At 38.9% G+C, this 7,642-nt stretch overlaps 1 pseudogene; it reads left to right on the forward strand.

Moving 5' to 3' along the window:
* Positions 1–1,474: 1,474 nt before the first annotated feature.
* Positions 1,475–6,907, forward strand: LOC132000187 (large ribosomal subunit protein eL14-like; annotated as a pseudogene).
* Positions 6,908–7,642: the final 735 nt, after the last annotated feature.

The following is a 7,642-nucleotide window of genomic DNA, read 5'->3' on the forward strand; positions in this document are numbered from 1 at the left end:
CAGAAAATAAAACACTTCCTGGGGCACCTGGCTAGTTCAATTGGTTAAGTATCAGCCTTCCGCTCAGGTCATGATCTCAAGGTCCTGGAATCGAAGGCTGTGTTGGACTCCCTGCTCAGTGGGTAGTCTGCTTGTCCCTCTGCCTGTCCCTACCACTTGTGTGCTCTCTCTCTCTCTTACTCTCTCTCAAATGAATAAATTTTTTTAAAAAAATTATTAAAAAATAAAAATATAATACTTCTTAGTCACTTCCTTGGCACATCAGAAATTATTACCAGCCCTCACAGTTATCCATACTTATAGCCTGTGATCTTCCTTCACAAAGGACACCAGGATCACTTTATACTTTCATTAACTTCAAATACTTTTCCTCCCAAGATTCTACACTGTTTCCCTTCTCATTTCAAAATTTATCCAAGAAACTTCACAGATGAATGTTTTACAAAGACACAATTAAAGTTTCTCCTAAGGGCACCTGGCTGACTCAGTGGGAAGAGCATGTGACTCTTAATCTTGGAATCCAGAGTTTGATCCCCACATTGGAGAATAGATATCAGAAATACATACATACATACATACATGCATACATAGTTTTTAAAAAAGATAAAAGAAAGTTTCTCCAAAATCTGAGGATTTTTCCCTAAGGTTTGAAGCTTAATACCCAATTTCCTCATTTTCAGAAAGATAAACAGCACTGAAATTGTGTGAAATTAATTCCTTTAAATCCACATCCTCGTATGTATAAGTGTCAGACCTTAGGAAGTCTTTCCTAGAATACACCTTGGTCACCTGTCTTGGGCCCCAGAGATTCCCTGAGAACTACCAACATTTTGCCAGGAAGAAAAAAAAAAAAAAAAAAAAAAAAAACCTCTACTGACCATCAGATCCTTTTTAAGAGGAATTTCTCTACTTTGATGATACCTTAGAACCACCAGAAATCTTCAGAACTAGTGATAATTCAATCCCAAACTTCATCAAGTGAGAATCTCTGAGAAACTATACTCATTAGTATAGTCATCTTTAGGCAGTTCCAAGCTGCAGCCTGGGTGGGACTCACAGTGACTGAAGTCTCCACTTGCCTGGAGCATTATGAAGTGGATATGGACTAAAGTGTCCCCTGCACTCAGGTGCAACCTCATGGCAAAGCCCAAACTGTCCTCTGAGACAGCAGATCTCAACCCAGCCTACATGTTAGAATCACCAAGGTAGTTTTTCAAAACACAAATGCCAGGACCCAGCCCAAAATAATTAAATCTGAATCACAGGGGTTGGCCTTTGAAATGCCTTCAGCTGATGCCATTGTAGAATCAGCACTGGGAAGCTGTTTCATAGCTAAATTCACTTGTAGGCAGGATCCATGATTTTGCTGAGTTGATAAACTAGTGGGAGAGATACACTTTGCTAGAAGTATGTTGACCTGTAGAAAGTGTCAGTCAAGGTTGGGGACAGAAGGACAGGGAAACGTCTCTGAGGGATGTCGTTGTCTGGGCAGACCTCTATGAACGGGGTGACTCCCAGAGACCCAAGTGAGCAATATGAGCCAACTTGATGAGAGCACTAATGGAGGATGGAAGAGGAGGGGTCACCTCCATTACCTGAAATAGTGGCAAGACCGCCCAGCCGCTTCAAACACTGCCAGAAGCAGAGAAGGGCAAGCACATTTTAGCATTCTGGGACCTCCTGACACTCCAGAAGTCCAGCAGGGCAGATAAAGCACTAGCTCTCTGCAGGCCCTTTGGCTATGGAGAAGACCCAAGAATAAACCTGGAGGTGAGTTGAGAGGCAGCCTGCTTCCTGGTCGTTTGTAGGAGGATTGCCGGGTTGTGTTCATTCTATTTCATAAACATTTTTATAGCTGTTAAAATTTGTGTCCTGCAAACTTCTCTGTTCTTTACAAATATGAACTGTTCTCACCCCTCCTAGCAAGCCTGATAAAAGATGTTATTACTATACTTATTTTACAGAGAGAAAAACTGAGGCATGGCACGGTAATTACCTTGAACAGGGATCCACAGGTGTCACTGCAGAGATGGGAATAGAAACCCAGCACTATGGTACCTTAAGAGCAGTCCTATGCTACTTCTCAACTGTTTGGTGGTATGTCCTTCACAAATTCCTGATTTTAAGGGAATTATGTGTCTTATTTGACATTTTATCTTTGTTATTATAATTTTCAACTCTGGAAGATCCACTTAGATTTTGTCTTACTATCTTGTTATGCTCCTATTTCCTTTTATGTTTAGCCATAGAAAGTCCATTCCTCATGCCTGTTTTTAAGTCCTTCTATACCAATTCTATCTCTTTGGGGTGGTGGTGGTGGTGGTATTAGGTGTCTATTGGTTGACTTCTCTGTTAGTGGTAAATTCTATTTGTTTCACTGCACACCTGGTAAATCTAGGTAAGAGACCAGCACTGCACATTTTAAATAGTTGAGTGCTGAGTATTTTCTGTTCCTTTAAATAAAGTTGGGCTTTGTTCTTTGGTGGCATTATTTGGAATATTAATGCTTTGGAGAATTGTTTCAAATATGTGTCAACTGGGACTGGAACAGGCTTCAGTCTGTATAATTTGGCCTCACTGCTGAGGCAGTTCCCTCAGAGAGCTCTGTTTCAATCCCCTTGCACTCAGGGTCTTTGCCCTTGGCTGCCTGGGACAGAGGTTCTTCCTGGGCTTGAATGACACCAGGGAGCTATTTATATTCTGAGTATTTGAATACCTCCTTCAAGGTGTTTTTGTCTGCATGAAGGTTGACTTTGAAGACAGAGTTTCACCTGAAATTCTCATCTTACGAATTTTTATGTTTCCTTTGTATGATGTTATCTGCCACTTTCTGTTCATTTTAAAATACCCTATTTTCGTTGTGTACAACCCCTCCTCCAATAAATAAATTATCACAGGTGAATAAAACTGCACTTTATTTATACCAATAGTAGGCCTTCTTGTACTAAAAACCCCAGTAATAAACCCAAATCCCCCACTCCTATAAATTGGAGAATTGGGGCAGAAGATCTCTTTTTTTCCCGCCCAAGAAAAATACTCAGTTTCAAAAATGTGCCCAATATCCATACTTATACCAGGGTTTCTTAAGCAATATGCTAAATGAGCTCTCACATTGGGTAACCAGAAAAGAATGTGACCTACACTAAAGATAACCATAACCAATTCTTAGCCGGTCTTCATAGAATTGTAAGAACAAGATTTTGTATGACTAATTAGTATTTTTTTTTCCTTCTTCTTTTTTTTTTTTAATATAATTTTTTATTTTTTATAAACATATATTTTTATCCCCAGGGGTACAGGTCTGTGAATCACCAGGTTTACACACTTCACAGCACTCACCAAAACACATACCCTCCCCAATGTCCATAATACCACCCCCTTCTCCCAAACCCCCTCCCCCCAACAACCCTCAGTTTGTTTTGTGAGATTAAGAGTCACTTATGGTTTGTCTCCCTCCCAATCCCATCTTCTTTCATTTATTCTTCTCGTACCCACTTAAGCCCCCATGTTGCATCACCACTTCCTCATATCAAGGAGATCATATGATAGTTGTCTTTCTCTGCTTGACTTATTTCGCTAAGCATGATACGCTCTAGTTCCATCCATGTTGTCGCAAATGGCAAGATTTCATTTCTTTTGATGGCTGCACAGTATTCCATTGTGTATATATACCACATCTTCTTGATCCATTCATCTGTTGATGGACATCTAGGTTCTTTCCATAGTTTGGCTATTGTGGACATTGCTGCTATAAACATTCGAGTACACGTGCCCCTTTGGATCACTACGTTTGTATCTTTAGGGTAAATGCCCAATAGTGCAATTGCTGGAAACTTAAAGAAAAACTATTCTGACACTTGTTAAAACAGTATAGAAGATTTTATTCAAGACTATAGTTAAGAGCTCTCTATTCAAGTCTCGTTAAAACAGGGGTACATGGGTGGCTCAGTTGGTTAAACATCTGCCTTCAGCTCAGATCATGATCTCAGGGTCCTGGAATTGAGCCCCCACATTGGGCTCCCTGATCAGGAGGCAGCCTGCTTCTCCTGCTTCCAATGTTTGTGTTTCCTCTCTCACTGTCTCTCTTTCTGTGTCAAATAAACTAAACTCCTTAAAAAGAAAGAAAAAAAAAAAACAGGCTTGTTAAAACAGTAAAGGAGACTTTATTCAAGACATCAGGAGTAAAGAGATAAAACTCCAAATAAAACAAGTAAAAGTCGGGGCACATGGGTTAAGCCTCTGCCTTCAGTTCAGGTCATGATCCCAGGGTCCTGGGATCTAGCCCTGCATCAGGCTCTCTACTCAGCAGGGAGTCTGCTTCCTCCTCTCTCTCTCTCTCTGCCTGCCTCTCTGCCTACTTGTGATCTCTCTCTCTGTCAAATAAATAAAATCTTTAAAAAATAAATAAATAAACACAAGTAAAAGTAGAGGGTGAGGATACCCAGGGAGAGTATAAGGAACTTAACTCTGTATTAAGGGTGGATAATTTCTCACTAAACTGACTCAGCAGGATTTGTGATAAAGATAAGCTAAAGTCAAGTCTCCCTCGAAAAAAAGAGCTCAAAGAACCTAACTAAAGTTTGGTTAAAAAGGCCTACAAGTAGAAAAATATGAATTGTAAGAATTAATATTGTTAAAATGTCCTTATTACCCAAAGCCATTTATGGATTCAGTGCAATTTCTGTAAAAATGCCAGTGACATTTTTCACAGGAGTGGAAAAACAATCCTAAAATTTATGTGGAACCACAAGAGACCCCAAATAACCAAAACAGTCTTGAGAAAGAAGATGAAAGCTGGAGGTGTAACATCTCCTAATTTCAAACTATAGAACAAAGCTGTGGTAATCAAAACAGTATGGTACTGGTATGTGAAAAAACACATAGACCAATGGAACAGAACTGAGAGCCCAGAAATAAACCCTTGCATATATGGTCAACTAATCTTTGGCAAGGGAGCCAAGACTACTTAATGAGGAAAGTATAGTCCTCAATAAAAAATAAATTATGTTAGGAAAACTGGATAAATAAATGATGTTAGGAAAACTGAATAACCACATGCAAAAGAATAAAATGGACCCCTATTTTACATCACTCACAAAAATTCACTCAAAATGGATTGAAGACCTAAAGATGAAAACTGACCATAAATCTTCTAGAAACCTGTTGAAAAAGCTTTTTGACTTGGTCTTGGTAATGATTGTTTATTATGATCCCTACAACAAAAATAAATAAGTGGGATTGCATCAAACTAAAAAGCTTCTGCACAGCAAAGGAAATCATCTATCAAATGAAAAGGCAACCTACAAAGTTCCAAATCACATATCTGATAAGGGGCTAATATCCAAAATATTTAAAGAAGTCATACAATTCAACAGAAAAAAAAATTAAATGGGATTGGGAGGGAGACAAACCATAAATGACTCTTAATCTCACAAAACAAACTGAGGGTTGCTGGGGGGAGGGGGTTTGGGAGAAGGGGATGGGATTATGGACATTGGGGAGGGTATGCGCTTTGGTGAGTGCTGTGAAGTGTGTAAACCTGGTGATTCACAGACCTGTACCCCTGGGGATAAAAATATATGTTTATAAAAAATAAAAAATTTTAAAAAAAATGGCAGAGATTCAATAGACATTTTTCAATAGACCTGCAAAGAAGGAACAGGTACATGAAAAGGTGCAACTTTACCAATTGTCAGAGAAAAACCACAAATGAAAACCATGTGGAGATATAACCTCATCTCTGTTAGAATTGTATTATCAAAAAGACAAGAAAGAAAAAGTGTTGGCAAGAATGTGGAGATAAGAAAACTCTCGTGCACTATTTGTGGGAATGTAAATTGGTTCGGCCATTAGAGAAAACAGTATGGGGCTTCCTCGAAAAATTAGAAAATAGAAATACCACAATTTAGCAATCTTTCTCAATACATATCCAAAGGAAGTGAAAACAGAATCCTGAAGAGATATCTGCCCTCCCACATTCATTACAGTATTATTCACAGCAGCCAAGATATGGAAATAACCTGAGTGTCCATCAACAGATAAATGGATAAATATGTGGGGAACATATGTATATATACATATATGTGTACATGTAACATTCCATTGTATATACACCCATATATATACAACGGAGCGTTATTCAGCCATGACAAAGGAAATCCTGTCATCTGTAACAACATGATGAAACTTAGGGCATGATGCTAAGTGAAATGTTAGAGAAAGACAAATACAGTATGATGTCACTTACAAATGGAATATAAAAAAACCCAAACTCCTCTTGCCCAACGCTGCCACAACAGTGTTCAGGAGCTTTGTGGCGGTTGGCCAGGTGGTCTAATCTCCTTTGGACTTCATGAGGGTAAGGTGGTTGAGATTATAGATGTTATTGATCAGAAAAGGCCTTTGGTTGATGGACCCTGCACTCAGGTAAGGAGTCAGGCTTTGCCTCTCAAGAGCATACAGCTCACGGACTTCAAGGGTCCACACGAGGCCAGTCATAAGTGTGTCTGACAAGCCTGGCAGAAGACAGATATCAGTACAAAATGCGCAGCCACAGGATGGGCCAAGAAGATGAAAGCCAGAGAAAGGAGAGCCAAGATGACAGCTTTAGATTGTTAAAAATCAGGAAGGCCAAGAAAATGAGGAACAGAATAATCAAGTTTGAAGTTAGGAAGCTACAAAAAAAGCAGCTCTCCTGGAATTTTCTTCCAAAAAAAGCACCCTCTGCTAAGGGTGCAGCTGCCACAGCTGCTGTAAAGGTTCCAGCAAAAAAGGTGGTCACTGCAGACAAGAAGGCTCCAGCCCAGAAGGTTCCTGTCCAATAAGCTGCAGGCCAGAGGCAGCCTCTCCAAAGACTCAGAAAGGTCAGAAAGCGCCAGCCCAGAAAGCACCTGCTCCAGGCATCTGACAATGTCTTACCCATAAAAGTGTAAGAAGTTATTTTTCTTTCTCTCCCCCTCTCTCTCCCTCTCTCACAAACACGTGTGTGTGTGCATCAAACTCATAATAAGAATAGTGGTTACCAGGAGCTGGTAGGTAGGAAAAAATGGGAGATGTTAGTTGAATGCTATGAACTTCTAGTTATAAAATGAGTAAGGTCTGGGTAATGAAGGTACAGCATGATGATTATAATTAAAAGTACTATATTACGTACTTGAAAGTTGCTAAGGGAGTAGATCATAAATGCCGGACAACAAAAGAAATAGTAATTACTTGACATGATGGAGATGTTAGCCAACATTAGGATGGTAATCATTTCATTTTATATGTGTATGAAGTCAACATATTGTATACTTTAAACTTACACAATATTATATGTCAAATATATCCCAAAGCTTAAAAAAATAATCTTTGATGGAGGTAGTCTGTCAAAACCATCAGAAAATTTATTCTCTAACTTTTAAAGACAATGTCACTTTTCATTCACAGTAGTTGATAAATTGAGTCCAAAAACAAAATGCTATAGGTAAATGAGATCTTAATGAATACATATTAAAAGCAAAAATAGTTATAATTATCAAGATGGAAAATTGAACTTGTCTAAAGTGTTTAGATATACAAGAATCAATTATTAAAAGGGTTTAATTTCTCTTAAAATTATCATTTAATTACAGGTAAAAGCTCTTGGCTTGGGGTGCCTGGG

This window comes from Mustela nigripes, chromosome 1 (assembly GCF_022355385.1).
Source record: "Mustela nigripes isolate SB6536 chromosome 1, MUSNIG.SB6536, whole genome shotgun sequence".
Classification (NCBI taxonomy): Eukaryota; Metazoa; Chordata; class Mammalia; order Carnivora; family Mustelidae; genus Mustela; species Mustela nigripes.